Here is a 17,025-nt window from a genome sequence, read left to right as displayed (position 1 = left end):
CCATTGGCCACAGCGCCTACCCAATTTTTGAACTTGAATCAATAACCGGTGCTCAACCCTCCGCTTGACGCACACCCCCAAAAACTCTTACAGAGTTTAAGCGGCAAAGCCACCGCGATACAAGCCGTAGGGACTCTGCATGACTTACAACCATGCAGAGGTGGTAACTGATGGTTATCATTGGCTCCGACGCCTACCCAAAACATTTTTGCTTTAATAAATTTTTATGCAAATACATTCATCCTGGTCCTGCCCTCACACTGAGTTAATCAGTCGCTCATACATGTTTCACAATAACATATGAAGACACTGTCGAATAATTGAAATCAAATCATGCATCAAATTTATGCATGTCAGCACATGCGACATGTCAGCATTATTAAGTACATTTTTTATACGGGAAGAGATTTTGTAATTTTTTTAAGTACCTATTATAGTAAAATGCATTAAAGAATTGTCTAATTAAAAACCAGTATACATTTTCATCCAAGGCAGGATCAAACAGTATTAAAAATATGCTACAGGAGCACAACAGCGAACAACAGCTTAGCTGAGTAGCAATGCCATGCTATAACATTAAGTTTGAGATGCAATGACATGGCATAACATCTTGTTTGAGTTGACATGACATAGCAATGCATGAAATTTTTGAAAAAGACATTTTTACAGAAAATATTGAATTTTGCAATTCTTTAATATACAAACACTGGACATTGCAAAATCTGATTTAAAAAGTAATTGCTAAGCATGTAACAGGGGTAAAAATAGCGAAATAGATTTAATAACAAGTAATTTTTAGGCAAAAAACACAACCGACATCAATTCTCAGAATAAAAATTTAGGAGTACCGTTAATATCTTAATGATGCAATTATCGGTTCTAAACCAAATTAGTATGGGATCACTCTAAAAGCATGAACAGACGGCAGCGTTAATCGGGATCAACTCGTTAATTCGGAATTATCTCGGGAATTAAGTGCAGTTGATCCTAATTAAGTCCTAGAGTTAATTCCCAAACTTAACTCGGATCAAGGGAATTTTCGATGACAACACTGACCAAAACTCAGAGAGTGTAGAACACAGGGTAAATGCAAAATTAGCAGGGACATATACCTTTTCATCGGTAATGCAGTCCCTCATACTTATTCAAATAGGAATCCAATTTAAGATGAATAAGAACTTATTTCGGTGACTGTATTACCGACGACAGGGTGGATGTCTATGCTAGTTAAGCAGTTTCTGTGTGTTCTACAGTAACTGAGCAAATAAAGCAACCGATTCCCCCATCCGCGGTAGCCGAGTGGTGAGAGCTGCGTACTACAAGCCTGTAGGTCCCAAATTCGATCCTCGGTTGGAGCGATTGCCAAAAAAATTTGTTTTTATTATTTCTTTTATTTTTCAAAATTTTATTTGGTTTATATATTTAATGGTTTTTTATTTTATTTTCGTTTGTTTTATTTCATTTCACATTTTTTATTTTATTATTGGTTAATTTAAATTTTTTGAGTTTAATTTTACTAAAAAAGTCAAAAAAGAACTAACTAAAAACAATTTAAAAAAATATAGAAGTTATAATTGAATCAATAAAAAAACATAAATGAATATTCTACTGGCCGTGGGATTCGAACATGCGATCTTGCCGCTTGTTAATCCGCATTACTGCCGTCTGTCAAGGCACAATTTCGATCAGATCAATTGCGGCGTTAATCCGGATCAACGTTGCCGTCTGTCTATGCTTTTAATTCACAAACTTAACTCGGATTAAGGGAATTTGCGATGACAACACTGACCGAAACTCAGAGAGCGTAGAATACAGGGAAAATGCAAAATTAGCATGGACATATACCTTTTCATCGGTAATGCAGTCACTCATACTAATTCAAATAGGAATCCAATTTAAAATTAATAAGAACTTATTTCGGTGACTGCATTACCGACGACAGGGTGGATGTCTATGCTAGTTTTGCAGTTTCTTTGTGTTCTACGCTAACTGAGCAAATAAAGCAACCGACTCTTTCATCCGCGGTAGCCGAGTGGTGAGAGCTGCGTACTACAAGCCTGTAGGACCCAGGTTCGATCCTCGGTTGGAGCGATTGCCAAAAAAATTTTATTTTTTTTATTCTTTTACTTTTCTAAATTTTATTTGATTTATATATTTAATTGTTTTTTATTTTATTTTCGTTTGTTTTATTTTATTTCACATTTTTTATTTCATTATCACTTAATTTAAATTTTTAGAGTTTAATTTTACTAAAAAAGTCAAAAACAACTAACTAAAAATAACTTAAAAAAATATATAAGGTATAATTGAATCAATAAAAAAAATTAAATAAATATTCTACTGGCCGTGGATTCGAACCTACGACCTCGCGGCTCGTTAGTCCGCATTACTGCCGTCTGTCAAGGCACAATTTTGATCAGATCAACTGCGACGTTAATCCGGATCAACGTTGCCGTCTGTCTATACTTTAACATACATACATATGTACATAAAAATATATCCCGCCGATTTCATTGCTTCCTGCTTTTTTGAAGTCAGTTAAAAGGTTGAATTTAAACAAATTTCGAGAATAAACTGACCATGCCCTTTAATTACCTAATTACATCACTTGAAAAGTTCTTCCAATACGTATGTATTTTTAATCTTGTAATGTAATGGGATTCAAATATATAGTCTGTAGATCAGAAATACTAACCAATTGTCTTTCAAAATATCCAGGCAAATTGCACCAGTTACTGAGGATATATTTGGATGCCAGATTTTTGTTATAAATCGTACCTGAAAAGTCAAAGAAAAAATAATAAATCAATGAAAGAGGAAAGTAATTAAAGGTTTTTCGACAGTATTTCATTTTGCATCTAGATATTTAATATACATACAGCAAAAGGCATTAGGGGCTGTCCATATATTACGTAAGACCTTTCTTACTTTTTCTTATATGGGGGGCGTCCCGTAGATTCTTACGTAATATTATTTTTCTTGTATTCTTATTCAAAATTGTTCTTTATAAAATACGGAAATTCACCCAATCAAAGTACTAAATTGCATTGAAATGAAAACTATACATTACATACGGAGGATATTACAATTTTTTACAACTTTTGCTTTAATTTTTCTATTTTTCTAAAAAAAAACGTTACTCTTCGGTGTCTAATATAACCGAAAACTGCAGTTCGAACACTATTGTGACCCTCACTTCTACCGTGACTTCAAACGAATTACGATACGTTTCTTACACGGCGTTTACATGAGACAATTTTCACAAAACAATAGCATCACATTCACACTTTTTCACTAAAAATGCCATTTAGCCTTCGTCGGGTTTCAGATCAACTTTGTTTAAATATGCCAAACAATTGGCAACACTGCTGCTTGTTCCTTAAAATTGTTGTTGCATTTGCTGGTTTGTTGAAAAAAAAAGTTGAGTGAAAAAGTACGAGATATCCCTGTGGCTACTCCTCTTTCAGATTGGCTGGCTGGACCGTGGACCAAAGAAACCGACAACAAAGAATTACTAGTATAACTATGTAATGAAGTTTTTAAGACTGACTAGGCATACATCCTACAGTTGTTTGATGGAAATATATAGTATTTTCTAATGTTTAATTGAAAAAACATATCTAGGGGATTTTTAATCTTACGTAAGATCTGCGGCGGGGGGAGGGGAATCAATTAAAGCTTACAATTTATTACGTGACGGGAGAGGGGGGGAGGGGAGGGGGGTTGAAAACAGGCGAAAACCCCCTTACGTAATATATTGGCAGCCCCTTACGTAATATACGTTACGAGTTAATACCCAGTGTCATTCGCTACGCTTGCAGGTATAGATGCTATTCGGAAGTTGCTTTATACGTATTCATTAGAATCAATTGTGCAACTAGATTCAATATCTGAGATTCCTGGCCCAAAAGTTTCGATACTAGTAGTTTATATATGGGCAAATCCTAGCGTAGCGGACGTTACGTTCGGACGCTTCTTTTGACTTTTTTGCCGAAAAAAAAAATTATCAGTTAATTTTTTTTTTTGGTATAAGGGAAGGTATACGTTGCTTTTGTTTGATAGGAACAGTAGAAAAAATTAAGCAAGATTACGAAAAATAAAACACTTAAACAGTCAGGAAAAATTTATCAATTTTTCTTACATCTAAGCGAAACACCAACGCACGAACAGCAAGAATCTTAACGTAGCTTGGACGAAAGTATTTGAATTTATAGAAAACAGAATAAACTCGACTGTCGAGCAAGAAACATTGATTTTTGTTAATTTTAATCGGCATCCCTACAATACAATTTTTCATGAATACAAAGTCCATTCAATATTCGAAAAGAAATTTGGGGCTTTTTTCGAGAAAAAACGCGGTTTTTCTAGGGTTTTAGTGCTGTTTTAAATTCAAAACTTGGCAACACTGTTTGAAAATCTTACTTGGTTTCTCTAGTGCCATTAATTTCCTGCAATATTCTATGAATTCCATACTAGACACGAAATGAAAATAATGCGTTCAGATTATCCGACCCTATATTATCCGGAACAACGTTCTTATGAATAAGTGAACAGAAAAATGTATTCCGAATGTACGGAATATGAATAAAGAAACTCTCGCCGTGTGTTAACATTATTTCGGTAATTTTCCTGTTAATGGACTCCTAAAAAAATCATTGGTAATCATCAAATTATTTCGTCAAAAGAGGTATCAAATATACGCATTTCAAAACCTCAGTATTACGAATCCGGGAACGGAAAATAACTTTTCTTTAATATTTCAAAAGTTGTCTGTAGAAACTACATTCCGAACATTATTTACGATGTTAACGCCTGGCGGCACCTTGAAATCATAAAAACTAGCCACTTTTCTCAAAACTTGTTATGAGTACCAATAATTAAAATAATTATGATTTAAGCGAATACCTTCCACTTTTGGATCGTAAATGTCTTCTTCTTCGTGCCCGAAACAACCTTGACCTTCAATTTGAAATAACAACTGTTGTTTGTTTACATCCGAAAGCAAATTTTGTAAAACACAAAAATGAAAACTAGCACTAAAATTTCAGAAATGTAGGTATTAGTTAATTTTATTAGCCATATAAGACAAATACACATAAAATCATTGTTTAGAGCAGATTCGTTGATTACGGGCACGAAATGTGTTTTCTTGCGCTCCTCACGCTCTGGTCACTTTTGGAGCGTGTATACACATTTTTGACACTTGTGATTTTATTTACGCTACGTCCATAAACCTAGCTGACCCAAGTTGCCAAAAATCAATAAAAATTAGCTAGGAATTAGGTGTCTTTTAGTTGTAATTAGGGCCTCCAAAATTAATTTAGGTGTTCCATTGGTTTCCGAGAAATTCGCAAAAATGTGTGGGTCAGCTAGGTTTACGTAAACCTAGCTGACCCATCGTTAAATTATGGTTTTAAATTTTTCAAATATATGCTGGAATTAGGTGTATTTTAGGTGTTCTTCAACGCCACTAAAACTAATTTAGTAGCTCCATTGGTTTCCGAGAAATTCGCAAAAATGTGTGGGTCAACTAGGTTTACGTAAACCTAGCTGACCCATCGTTAAATTTTGGTTTTAAATTTTCCAAACATATGCTGGAATTAGATTTCTTTCCGAGAAATTCGCAAAAATGTGTGTTTTCAGCTAGCTTAGCGCTGTTAACCTAGCTGAACAATCTTTAATTTTATTTTTTAAATTATCGAAATACATATATGCAGGAATTAGGTGTCTCTTAGGTGTTCTTCAACGCCACTAAAACTAATTTAGTAACTCCATTGGTTTCCGAGAAATTCGCAAAAATGTGTGGGTCAGCTAGGTTTACGTAAACCTAGAATTCCCGGGAACCAATGGAGCTACTAAATTAGTTTTAGTGGCGTTGAAGAACACCTAAAAGACGCCTAAAAGTTACTAATTTTTAATAATGTTTTTTTTTAGCACTTTAGTTAAAAAATTGGAACATTGTATTTAAGAAGGAGTAATTTTGCTGCCTTTTCGGGTTATAGCCTGATTCCTAACGGGTCGTAAATCAAACCTGCGCCACTAAATAACTATACGCTCGAGGCGACAAACTTGAAACTTGACAAAATTGTAAATTCTTTTCGATTGACGCTGCACCAGTTGAGAGGACAATCAGTTATGTCTCTTTTTTTAATTGCGGTGCAACAGTTCGTTTTTGGGAATTGCATGGGGGCTGCAAATGTCGGATGTATCCTCCCGACTTTCATTTTTGCGACACACATTTTTGCGAATTTCTCGGAAACCAATGGAACACCTAAATTAATTTTGGAGGTCCTAATAAACACCTAAAAGACACCTAATTCCTAGCTAATTTTTATTGATTTTTGGCGACTTGGGTCAGCTAGGTTTATGGACGTATTTACGCTATAATTACCGAAACAGCCCGGAAAGCGTGTGGAACAAATCTAATATCTCGGCTAAGCTATTACCCACAGTGTTATGTGCGCGCCGAAGTTAAGTTTAGTAAACTGTGTTTGTGTTTTCCAAAAAAAAATTTTAAAAAAGCGCAATAAACCCATAATGACTTTATTTCCATTTCTAGTAGGAAATAAACTATGCGGAATGAAATGTGAACTATTTCTAAGCAGACTTTAAAAAATTCTGGTAAACACAGGAGCCAAACTACGTATACCAAAATCTACTGTGCATCCTTAACAAGCACTAAAGATAACCTCATTGTATATTAGAATCCTGAAATTTCTTTGAAAGCAAACGTACTCTGAAAATTGAAATACTCTGAAAATGAAATACTCTGAAAATGAAAAAAAACGTGCTTTTTCATTTTTTCTCTATGAGAGCTTTATAGAATAGAAGGAAAACTCACGAGTGCGAAAAAACATGTTTCACATAAGCAGCGAAATTAGACCGTAACAAGATCATAAATTGCTTAAACTCTCTGCAAAATCACAGCGTATAACGACAATAAAGTACAAAGTAAGCAAAATAATATGTGCAAACCACGTTACCCAAGATTCGCAAAGCAAAGAAGCTTTCCCAAAATTTGCTTGTACCACATTCATTTCAGTTTTGTACAACGGACTAGGGCAATATTTTTCATTGGGGACCCATAAAAGAACACCTAAATATAACTTTGAATTGTTTATCATCTAAATGTCTAAAAAAATAATAACTTAAATTGGCACAATAAAGACCCAAAGTAATATTTCCTCGCCCTATATTAGCCCTCGCCGAGGCACGTCAGGAGGCATCTATATGAACTGACGGCGAAGTCCAGAGTCATTAAGCAACCCCTGGACCCGTCAGCTCACAGACAGGCCCTGAACGGCATTCACAGGGACGCAGTCTCGTGTTATGTAGACTTAAGACCTATGAATGCCGTTTTAGGCACACAAAAACCGGACATTGACGCGACGGAGCTCCAGCTGCCTCGGGAGACCAGGACAACAATAGCTCAACTTCGCTCTGGCTACTGCAGCAGGCTAAATTCCTACCTGAGTAGGTTAAATGCGGATGTGCCAAACGAATGTCCGGCATGCGGAGAGACCCCTCACGACTCGAAACATCTCTTCGCATGCCCGGAAAACCCTAGAGGCTGCACGCTTCTTGGGGCTGCCGTTAGTCGAACTCGACGACAACGACTGAGATATCAGCCGATCTGGGCGGGGTTGTTGTAGCCGCTACAACAAGAACCAGCAACTTCGCCTCTGGTGTGAGTAAGCTTTGGTCAACCGTGAGTTGAAATAAATTTTGGCGACCACGATTCTTCGGACCCGGAGCGATGCGCGAGCTATTTTAGTTCATACTGCAGCCTCCGGTGGATAAAGCCTAATGTCGAGTGACCTGCACAAACTGCCAACACCTAGTGCGCCTCTTGTTTCCACCAGCGGTGAGGTAAGGGTGGCCATCGGGATGGCGAAAGCAGTGTTGCCAGAGAAAAACTTCATTTCGAGCTAAAACGGCCGAAAAAAGAGCTAATAATAAAATTGTAGTTTAAAAAACTAAAACCTCCCTATTATAATTGCCATTCGTACTGTCATCAGGTATGTAACATAACATTACATAGTTACATCCCGAGCTAATAAAAGGAAGGTAAAAAGAGCTAAATAATACTAATAGTAGCTAAAATGAAGAGCTACGTAATTTTGTTAAGGTCGACCATTTATTGACGTAAGACTGTTCATTTTCGGCAATTTTAATAAACACAACAAATTTTATAAGTTTATGTGCTGAAAAATCTTTTAAAGCCAAAATAAGGTGCATATATTTCGATTTCGTTGCTATGGAACTTATAACAGTGAACTAAAAATAATTTACAAACTGTTAAAGTCTGTAATTTCAGTTATTTGAATTGAATAGTTTTTTCGCGAAATCTTTCTGGAAAGTTTTGCTTCCAGCTCTCCTTAAAGGTAAAATTAGTAAGGTAAAACAAAACCCGCGCTATCAGAAAAATGATTTTCTTCTAATTAATTTTTGAGTTCTTTAACCTAGATTCAAGAGCTTATGGTGGATACACTGCATCGGGAAACTTTCCATTTTATCAACGCCTAAGTTTTGGCTTATATATACCAAATACAACTAGAACTTTCTGGAGCTAAAAAGTGCTAGAGAAATTTGAAAAGAGCTAAAAGAAAGCTAGGAGTTAAAACCCAATTTTTGGAGCTAAATAGCAAAATAATGAGCCAAATCTAGCTCCAAAAGCACCAAAATGGCAACACTTAGCGAAAGCCTCTAAAGCTATTAGACCCGACGGAATTTGCATTTATGCTGAAAAATTTGGGTCCTGCGGAAGTCGACTATTTAACCAAGGTCCACAACCTGTCAATAGCCATCTGGAAAATAGGGAGAGTGGTCTCACTGCTTAAACCGCCCAACAAAGGAGAGTCCTATCGCCCGATAACTCTGCTTTCCCCGGTAGCGAAGGTACTAGAGGCCCTTCTACTCCCGTACTATACAAACCACCTGACCCCAGCGAGGCATCAGCATGGGGTCCGTAAAATGCACTGCAGTTAACGCCATAAATATCCAGATATAACTCGTGGCCTTGACCGAAGTCGCCCCTGTGAGAGAACCATTCTAGTAGCGCTGGATCTGTCTAAGGCGTTCGACACTGTCAGCCATTCAACGTTCGAGAAGACATAGGGGCCTCCTCTCTCCAACAGGGACTCAAACGGTAGTCGGCGAATTATCTGAGTGGTCCTCACTCGCCAGTAACCTTTAGAGCCAAATCGAGCAAACCTAGGTAAATAAAACAGGGGCTGCACAGGGTGGTGTCCTTTCCCCACTACTGTTTAACCTTTACATTTCAAAGCTCCCTCAACCACCAGAGGAAGTCTCGATTGTCTCTTATGCTGACGATTGCTCGAGCATGGCGTCTGAGAATGGAATTAATGATTTGTGCTCGAAAGTAAACGGATATCCCGCCGAGCTTTCTCGCTTCTTCACTGCACGGAGCCTAACCCTCTCCCCTACAAAATCCTCAGCAAAACTTTTTACCACTTGGACGAAGGAAGTCAGACTACAACTGGGAATTCAAGTCGATGACGAGCCAATTCCGACGGTGCACAACCCGAATATCCTCGGAGTAACCTTCGACAGTCTGCTCGCAATCGTCAACAAAGTACAAAGCCGCAACAAGGTCTTAAAGTCGCTACCCGGCAGCACCTGGAGCAAAGACAAAGAAACGATGCTGGCAACTTACAAGGCAATTGGCCGGACGGTTCTGAACTACGCAGCGCCTGTGTGGGCGCCGGGGACTATTAGGACGCAGTGGATGAAGTTGCAGATCTGCAAAAACACGGCACTCAGGCCAGCGACAGGATGCCTTTTGATGTCGCCGCAACATCACCTGCATGACGAGGCCCATATGCTCCGCATTAAGGAGCATAACGCAATGCTATGAAAGCAGTTCCTAGTTGGGAGACAGACGTGGTCACCCAAATAGACAACTGCTTGCAGAATCTCCCTCGCCCAGGCACGTCAGGACGCATCTCTACGAACTGACGGATCAAACAACCTCTGGACCCGACAGCTCATCGACAGGCCTTGAATGGCATTCACAGAGAGGCGGTCTTGCGTTATATAGACTCTCGACCTGTGGATGCCGTTCTGGACACACAACCACCAGACGTGGACGAGACAGAGCTTCGTCTTCCTCGGACAATAGCCAACTGCGCTCTGGTTACTGCAGCAGGTTGAACTCATACCTGAGCAGAATAAATGAAGATGTGCTAAACCAGCATCTCCCACCCTACTGACGCCCCTGTCCCTGTGGATAGACCCCATCTAGGCTGCACGCTTCCTGGGGCTACCAGTGGTAGAGCTTGACGACAACGATTGAGGGACTAACCCATCTGAAAGGGGTTGTTGTAGCCGCTATAACAACAACATACTTCTTTTTGGTTGTTTGTGCTTCCGACAGGGTAGGAGTATGATGTATTGTGGAACGATTTTCCGTTATCCCTTGTCAAATTTGGTTTGGTCAAGAAAATGAAAATAACGGATTTCTACCTGCTGGCACATACAAGCAACCTAAAACCACCTACCTGTTAAATAATGGAACATAAACTGACGCAATGACGAAAACCAAGAAATTGAAAATAACCTATTTCTACCCGCCGGCGAATAAAAGCAACCAAAAACCTGCGAGATAATGAAACAAAAGCTGACACACTTAGATGGGTATGGATGACCTAATGATAGTTAAAACAGATAGTAACACGAATACATAAAAGCAGAAGGAAACACGAGCTATTCGGAACAAAAAATAACACTGAAGATGGCACAACGCCGAAACCGGTTTGTCTCCAAACCAAATTTGACAAGGGATGACGGAAAATCTTATTTTTTGTGAACAACATCTGAACTGAGCAGACGTGTTTAATTATAAAAGTGTATTCTCGCAAAACAAAGTTTGATTCCAATTAAAAACAAAAAACATATTCATACGATACATGGTGGCGCCGAATGAGCTATGGTTTAAATGGTTTATAACTTTTATAATTAAGCGAATATTATAATTGGGGAATTTTTTGCTATTAGCTTTGAAAAATGAGATCCTGTAAGTGATTCCCATTTTCTGCTTCGCACATACGTGCTCTTTTTAGCATATTTTCCATAACTTTTCGCAGAATTTCCCATTTCATTTCGAATGTTGGTTTGGAGTTGGAGAATGGTTCTTGGTTTGTTAACGTACACTCTTTCTTTCAAATATCCCCAAAGGAAACTGTTAAAAATAATTCTAACCATATAGCTCATTCGGCGCCACCCATATTATAACCAAAAATTTGGGGTTTTTTTGGCCGAAATTAGGATTTTTTCAAGGTAAAATGACGATTTTTCTGCAAAAGCATTCGGCAACGCTGCTGGCAGGTCATTTCCAGGCGTGGATCCCGTTGGCATAGAGTAAAAAAAAAACACTCTGTTATAAAGAATTCAAACCATATAGCTCATTCGGCGCCACCCAGTATAAGTCAAAGTGAAAGCCAAATGTGATTACTAAAATTTTTGGCGCAAAATGAAATAATAAAATAAAATAAATAATCAAATAAACAAAGCAAGAATCATTGTTTCTGTTGTCGCTTCGTTTTTGTTGTACTACTGCTGCTGTGTGCTGGCTGTTAGCCCAGTAAAATTAGATAAATTTGTTTGTTGTGTGCTGTTTTCGGCCTTGAATATGAACGTTTTGTTATTTGTGGTGATTTTAATGTAAATCTTCTTGTAAACGACTCTTACCCCAGTAATCTACTTGATCATGTTTCGGCAGGAGGATTGTCAACAAGACTATGCCTACCAGATATGCTAACAATTCAAATCCTAGTCTCTTAGATGTCTTTATCACTTCTGATATTGATCATGTGCTTAAATTTGATCAACTATGTTTTATATCTGACCACGACTTAATTTTTGTTCACTAGATGTTGATTTTAATCGTCCTACTGTTGATGTTACTTTTACGTATCGAGATTTAAAGTCCATAAATGTTAATGAATCGTTTCGTGATCTGTCCAGTCTTCGTTGGGAAGATTGTTGGTATTGTGAAACCATTGCCAAAAAGCTTGATTTCTTAAATAGGAACCTTACTGAACTTTTTGACGCACATGTCCCTATTCGCTCTGCTCGCACTATGACTCGGTCATGCCCATGATATACTAAAAGAGTTTGCTTGGCAATAAAAAAACGCAATAAGCTTCATGCCAAATTGAAGAAAACCTTAACTGAGTACTGTTGGGCTCAGTATAAGACTGCTCGGACTGAGGCTACGGTTATCATAAGGCAGGCCAAGAGCTGGTACTGTAGAAATATAATTAACCCGGAACTTCCCGCCAGAGACTTGTGGCGTAACCTTAAAAACTTGAATGTGCATGGTAATGCTAAATCTGATTGTAATTTTGACCCCGATATACTGAATAAGTTTTTCATTAGTGCAAGCAGGCAAGAGAACCCCCCTACAATTGGCGATTGGCAATTGACTGACTGTGGCTTCGTAAATAAATTTCAATTCTAAGGTGTGAGTGAGAGAGATGTTTTGAAGGCTGTAATGGATATCAAATCAAATGCGGTAGGGGAAGATGGAATTTCGCTGAAATTCATAAAAATTGTGTTGCCATTCATCTTGGGTACTATCACACATCTCATAAATTACTGTCTTACCAGTTTATCCTTTCCGTCTGTGTGGAAAGAAGTTATTATAGTTCCTGTAGCTAAAACAACTAATGCTAATAGCACTGGTGATTATCGACCAGTAAACATATTACCTGCTCTTTCAAAGGTATGTCAGTCAATAATGGCAGCTCATATTTCGGTATATATTCATGAAAGAGGACTGCTTTCACAGTTTCAGTCAGGTTTTAGGCCACAGCATAGTTGTTCTACTGCAATTACGAAGCTTCTTGATGATATAAGGATACAATATGACAATGGCGATTTAACCCTTCTTTGCCTGCTTGACTTTTCAAAGGCATTTGACCTTGTTAGTCATAGAATGTTGTGTAAAAAACTTAAGCATCTGTTTGGTTTTACAGACAGTGCTGTCAGGTTAATGTCAAGCTACCTTGAAGGGAGATCACAAAGAGTCGGAGGAAAGGATACCTCTTCTACGTCAAAAACAATTGCTTCTGGAGATCCACAAGGATCTGTTCTTGGACCGTTGTTGTTTATTCTTTTTGTTAAAGATGTGTTTTCTGTGTGTCGGTATGTAAATGTACATGCGTATGCTGATGATATACAGCTATACTTGTCCAGTCGTATTGGCCTTATTGAGGATTTGTGTTTTAGAATTAATAGTGATTTGTCTGCGATATCAGAATGGGCTCGTAATAATTGTTTGTGTTTAAATGCTTCAAAATGGTTTGTTCTCCCCATAAGTAATAGTGTGATTTACCTTAATGATATTCCTAAATTGTTAGTTGGCAATAATGTTCTCGCTGTTACCGACAAAATAAAAAATCTGGGATTCACTATTAACTCTAAGTTGAATTGTCGTGACCACGTAAAGTCGTTGGCAGTGTATGCTGTGTTACGTCGTCTAAAGATTTCTGCCTCATTTACACCACTAGCAACTAGGCGCAAATTAGCCAAGCAACTCGTAGTACCCCTCATTACGTACTCTGAGATCGTATATAGCAAACTTGACTCTATCTCCTCCCACAAAATTAATGTTGCATTCAATAATGCCACTAGATACGTATATGGATTAAAAAAATTTGATCATATCTCGCTGTGGAAGAATTAAATTCTGGGATGCAGCATTGAAAACTATCTTGCCGCGAGGAATTGTATATTTTATACAAATTGCTTGATTCGCGATCACCAAATTATTTATATGAAAAGTTGCGACGGACCAAATCAAGCCGGCATCACTGCCTTCTTACCCCTAGATACACCTTTTTGACATCTTCTAGAATGTTTTTTATTAACGCTGTGAGGCTCTGGAACTCCATACCGGAATCTATCAAGTCTGCTCTAAATAGAGGGAACTACAAAGCAGTAATATACAATTATTATAATAATTTGTAATACTATAATAGTGGTTGCAATTTTTCTGTTCTATTTTTCTCTAATTATACACTTCTTCCCAACTCTCTTCTATTAAAGTTTCTTTTTGTCCTCTCCCTCTCTCTCACTATCTTTTCCAACAATTTCCATATATGCAGATAGTATTTTAATGTTAATTAAATTCAAATTTAATATTTAAAATTTTATTTTTATTTTAATTTTTATAGACCAACTGTATGTAACTTAATTTTAGTTTTTAATATGTATAATCATAAATATTGTGTTAGCATTACGTTCGATGCACTCTAAAAGACTTTGTCTTAGATGTGTAATAATAATAATAATAGATTGGCGCTTACACATATGTTAGTGTTTTGGCCGAGCTTCTCCTCCGATTTGTGGCGTGCGCCTTGATGTTGTCACACAAAGCGGAGGGACCTACAGTTTTACGCCGACTCCGAACGGCGATTATATTTTTATGAGAAGCTGTTTTTCATGGCAGAAATGCACTCGGAGGTATGCCATTGCCTGCCGAGGGACGACCGCTGTTAAGAAAAAACCTTTTTTCTATATTTTTTTGCGATGTTGCTTTTACCAGGACTTGAACTCAGGTGCTGCGGAATGGAAGCGCGCACTGCTTACCACTACACCACAGCGGCCGACGTGTAATACATTGTTTTTAATAAATAAATAAAATAAATAAATAAATACAACAACATAATTAAAAGGTCTTCCATGATAATACCTTATTACAATTGGATCACATTTTTTGCATAAATGCATAAATAATCCAGAACTAAACCTGAAAGCTCAAACAGCCACCGACGTAAAACCGTAGAACGTGTCAGCTGACACCACCTATTTTATGGGATTCCGTTTAACGAAAACTCGCCACCGCATGACGGTGACGTTGTCGTTGCTTCTCTATCAACAGCAATTTCACATGTTGATACGGACGGACGTTTAACCCTTCGGAGGGCGCGCCGCGGCAAATTAGCCGCAAAAATTTTAATTTGTGGTTTTCAAATAGTAATTGTAGTAGCCGGCCACTGCCACTCAGTGACTTTGTAAGTTTTGAGATGCAGCATGGTTCATTGTTACTAGCTGCGGTATATCGTTCAGTTGATATTTGTGTTTGAAAGTCGCGCCCGCCCTTCCGTGTACCAAAAAAAAATTGAATGTAACTCGCATAATTTTTGTTAAAATAGTTGGAAAAGTGAGTTTTTGATAACGGCCTAAATCAAAATCGTTGTTTTGTAAGTATCTTTCATTTGTAATTTTAAAAGTATACTTTGCGTAAACATCCTTTTTACTATTACGATATTAAATTTTCTTAGGTTTTAGAGAAAAAAGGATGTTCTTAAACTTATATAGAATATATGTACCAGGAATAATAAAATAAAAATCTCTTCTATTAATTGTAACAAAAATGTTTGCAGGAAACATTGCAAGCATACTTCAATTTGTAGAATGTACCAACCACTGTTGATGATGACGGATAAAAATTTAAAAAATAAATGCTTATAATATGTTTCAGTATATACACTAATTATTTAAATGTTTTATTTGAATGATTTTTCGACATAAATAAAAAAATGCAGTCAACCTTTCAGATGCACTTTGCGGCTAAATTGCCGCGGCGCACAGTGCCGCCTAAGTGGGCGAAAATCGAAAAATCCGATATCTGCAATGTGAACTTGTTTGGTATTTTTGTAAAGACAATTTATCCACTAAAAAGAATTAAACAGACATTTTCCACTGCCGCAGCCACTAAAGTCGACAAATTTTATACTAAGAATTTTAATAAAAGCATATCCAGGCGTTAGCTCTTCACAGAAAAAAATGTAAAAAATATATTCTTTGAAATAAAATGTTGGTTTGACGTTTCTTGTTTCCATATAGATAGTAGAGTATTACAGGAATTAAAATTTTTGAGTGAAATTAAACACAGGGTGTCCCTGCGGTTTCCTAAAAAAAAAAAAACTATTTTTTTAAACACAATTTCAAAAAATGCTCAATTTTAATGGAATGAATAAAAAGTATATGTAAAAATAGCTTATTTTTTATTATTTTATTACATAGTGCGGGCTTTTAGCTTTCAAAAGAAGAAATAAAAACCTGCTCATTTTTTGCACTTTCTGAAGTAATGCGTTTTTCGCTAATGGATAAAATAATTTTTTCATTTTCTGTCAGTGCCTTGAGACCTGAAACATTCGTTCCATTTTCAAAAATGAAGTGTCAGATTAAAAAGCTTGACCTGTGGACAATGGAAGGTTTTTTTTTTTTATAAAGAGTTCCCACCTGTTAAAAAATTATATTGTTAAAAAATTAGATTAGTTTTTTCTTTAGTTAAATGAATTATAGGGAGATGGGTAACAATCGAAATGTGTATTAACTACATGCAGAGAGTTGCCACCTGTTTAAAAAATCAAATTTCACTTTAATTAAAGGAATTAGGTAATTGAAAAAGATAGGTATACAAGGCAGTCAGACGAAAGAGGTTTGAAAAGGTTTAGCTTAAATATATTTGGTTGCCACCTGTTTGTAAAGTCGAATTTAGTTAATAATAATAATAATAGATTGGGGCTTGCAAATGTGTTAGTGTTTGGCCGAGCTTCTCCTCCAATTTGTGGCGTGTGCTTTGATGTTGTCACACAAAGCGGAAGGATCTACGGTTTTACGCCGACTCCGAACGGCGATTGTATTTTTATGAGAAGCTCTTTTTCATGGCAGAAATACACTCGGAGATTTGCCATTGCCTTCCGAGGGACGACCGCTGTTAAAAAAAAATAAACTTTTTTCTACAGCGTGGCGACGAAAAACTGTTACCCAGTTTTTTTTTTTTTAGAAATAAAAGGGTCCTTTATAAATTTTGCGAAAAAAGTATTTTATTGTTAATTTTCCACAGATTTTACCTTAGTTGTATTAGTGAGTTTTTAAATTTGAATCCTTATCTACATTTGCCAGCAGTGTAAACTTTGAGAGAAAAGTTCATTTGGCACGCAAGTCTTTTTCAGGTGTATTTTTTCTTAGGCTTTGTATAAAAAAAGTACA

At 37.0% G+C, this 17,025-nt stretch overlaps 1 protein-coding gene across 2 annotated transcripts in view; it reads right to left on the bottom strand.

The window, feature by feature from the left end:
• Positions 1–17,025, bottom strand: part of LOC118749782 (ubiquitin-conjugating enzyme E2-22 kDa-like) — an 83,198-nt gene that overhangs the window by 14,652 nt on the left and 51,521 nt on the right. The window contains exon 2 of one of the 2 annotated variants that reach the window (XM_036484559.1): positions 2,696–2,778. The exons of the other annotated variant lie outside the window; for it this stretch is intronic. The gene's annotated coding sequence lies outside the window, so the exon portion shown is untranslated. The remainder of the gene's footprint in view (positions 1–2,695; positions 2,779–17,025) is intronic. 2 annotated transcript variants of the gene reach the window in all.

Source organism: Rhagoletis pomonella, unplaced genomic scaffold (assembly GCF_013731165.1).
Source record: "Rhagoletis pomonella isolate Grant_MI unplaced genomic scaffold, Rhpom_1.0 Rhpom_scaffold_00047, whole genome shotgun sequence".
Classification (NCBI taxonomy): domain Eukaryota; kingdom Metazoa; phylum Arthropoda; class Insecta; order Diptera; family Tephritidae; genus Rhagoletis; species Rhagoletis pomonella.
This window is presented reverse-complemented; position numbering and strand designations above follow the sequence as displayed.